Genomic DNA, 2,950 nt, shown 5'->3' with positions numbered 1-2,950 from the left:
AGATAAGAAGCCAAGTTACCCCTAGCTACATATTTTTAACATTTCCATTCTCTGCTATCAGAATTTATGGTTTGCAAGATTTGTTCTATTTCAATGCTCAGTGATTATATATTAATTGTCTCTACAAGAAAAGGATTTTTATAAAACATTTGAATATTTGAGTTCTGAAAACTGTTTACATATGGGTAGAAAATGGTATTTCCAGGCATTAATTGGGTAATATATATATATATATATTTTTTGCCATTTTTACGTGTATACTTCAGAGGCATAAAGTACATTCACAATATATGTCACCAGAGGATAATTTTTAAATAAGTAAAATTGAAGAAATTTATACAAGCTGAGTTACATTCCACTTCATATGCAACTGGATTTTAAAAGGAGTTTTCATAATTATCAGTAGGGGCACAACTAGGCTGTTTTCATAGTTGGCACCCCTAAAGCAAATGACTCATTGTCAATTACAGTTTATAGTTATATTTGAACTCTTCTTTTTCAAGACTGTGCAGGTAATTTTGGCAGTTTATCCTTGCATATTTAAAAATACTTCTGTACATAAAATATCTCATGTGTAGAAGAGCTGCTAATCCTCCAATTCACTCCAATTCCAGGTATGCTGACTTGTTTACAGATTATCCCTCTTAAGAATGGCAGTAAGCTGAAAAGATCTCCAACCTAGAAAGCAATAACTCATTCAGTACTGTGTATGTACAGATGTGCCATTAAACCACACCAAGCAAATGAAGAGATACTAATAAAGATGGAGAAAGGCCATGTACACTCAAAGGTTACTGGATCCTAACACCAAAGCCAAAAGGATGCTTTCTGAGTGAGTACTGTGTCTTGCAGAGGAAGTACTAGATGAAAACTTGTCCAAGTAGAAAGTGGCACATGTTAACTATGCATTGGCGTGATTCTAATCATTGCCTCACCTTGAGAATGAATGTTATTTTTAAAAGTTTAAGTATGGCAGCTCATGCCTGTAATCCCAGCACTTTGAGAGGCCGAGGTGGGAGGATCACTGGAGGCCAGGAATTTCTGATCAGCCTGAGCAAAAGCGAGACGCTATCTCTTAAAAAAAAAAAAAAAAAAGTTTAAGGGACAAAAGAAAATGTGTAACAGTGTTGCTGATGTGTTGTCTAGTTAATTTTTTTTCAAGGGTAACATACAAGGATCTTGGCCCCCCAAATAGTATCTACACTTAATCTCAGACCAAAGGCAGAGAAGCAATCCCAACAGCTTCTAATTAATCAGTTCACCAGCAATGATAAACTAAGACAATAATGCTTTTACTACCCTTACTTCAATAGAGCTTCCCCAGGGGCCAGAATTTCCAATGTCAAAAAGGTGATATGAAAGAGAGAGTGCAAAAGGAATTCTAACCCTTTCCACAGTCCCACGAGAAATTAAATTAGAGGCTGCACAAAGAATATTCAATTTACTTCAGTACTGTCTGCAGTAAAGATATATTCTCCAGGTACACTAGAAAAACACAGGTAATGCCACAGCCCTAGCAGACACCAGCAGGGACAATGGGATTAGCTCCAAGTCTGTCTGGAATATGTCAGTGTCCTATCAATCTCCCCAGGGCAGACAGAGACAGGCTTTTTTTTTTTTTAATTAAATCATAAACACATACATAGATCATGTATATATTAATGCATTTATGGGGTACATTGTGCTGATTTCATATAGAATTAGGAATGCTAATATCACACTGGTTAATATACCTCATCTCGTTTATTTAATTATTGTGTAAGACAGTTATACTCTATACTAATAGATTTGACGTGTACCCTTGCATTATGCACCATAGGTGTGATCCCACCATTCACCCTCCCTCATCCGACAGAGACAGGCTTGTATTTGACATCTCATCTACAGGATGAAGACCTCAGCAGTGGGGAGCACAGCTAACATCTCACCTACAGGCTTCTAAGCCCAACCCTGGGTAAAATGCAGAGCTGTTCTGATTAGGCTCTGAAGATGAGAACTTTTCTTCAAGTCTTCTGAATGCTAATTATGACCCCATCAGAGGTGTGTTTGAGTGATTTAACTATGGGAAATTTCAATAAGATGATGCCATGATCTTGTACTTAACCTTTAGTTAACAGGCAAGCAAAAAGTCTTAGAATAAGAATGTTCACAAGAGACTTCAAAACAGCCCTCTGGCCCCCTCCTAGGCTCTCTTACCTAAAAAGACGAACTACTTTGCCCTCAACGTCAGAAACATCCCTAGACTTCTATTCTCTTGAAAGGAGGAGGCTGCAGAAAAGAGATTATGTAGGCTTCATCTGTCTCCCAGTGTATTCAAGAGGAAAACATGTCACTGCAGTCAGTGTAGAGCTCAGGCCAGTAAGGCCTTGTTGCTCTGCTGGTCACTCACTACCTTGGTCAACAATAATCAAAAGTGACACCAAGGAAACCTGCCAGAAAACCTTTCCCCTTGACTCCTGGCATGTGTCACAGGTGAGGTGAGGGCAGGAAGGGCCCGCCCATGGCCTCTAATAAGGATCAGGACAAAGCAAGGTGGGTTTGGAGAGAAGAGATAGAGAAACACACAGTCCTATTTTCCCAAGGGGTGGGACTTGGGGCGGGGGGAGTACAGGCAATTTTTAAATACATAATATCTGCTCTCACTCCATTAATTCACTGGGAATAGGCTACCCCCCACTACCTTCCAAAACCTTTCCTAACTATGAAACACAGAATGTCAGTCAGTACAACCACACAGGCCACCAGAACTGGAAAACCCGTCTTCACCTTTGCTCCCCAGGCAGCAGCGAAGCAACCCAGGACCACGCATTTCCAGCCAGCGCATTTAATGCGCAGCACAGCGTGAACGTCCACAGATGCCCCAGAGCAGCACCCAGAGCAGAGGAAGAAAGCCTGGTTCTACATGTACATTTTCAGTTTCTCTCACTGTCCCAAAACCACGAAAAAAAAA

This window comes from Otolemur garnettii, unplaced genomic scaffold (assembly GCF_000181295.1).
Source record: "Otolemur garnettii isolate 467f Iridium unplaced genomic scaffold, OtoGar3 scaffold00041, whole genome shotgun sequence".
Classification (NCBI taxonomy): domain Eukaryota; kingdom Metazoa; phylum Chordata; class Mammalia; order Primates; family Galagidae; genus Otolemur; species Otolemur garnettii.
This window is presented reverse-complemented; position numbering follows the sequence as displayed.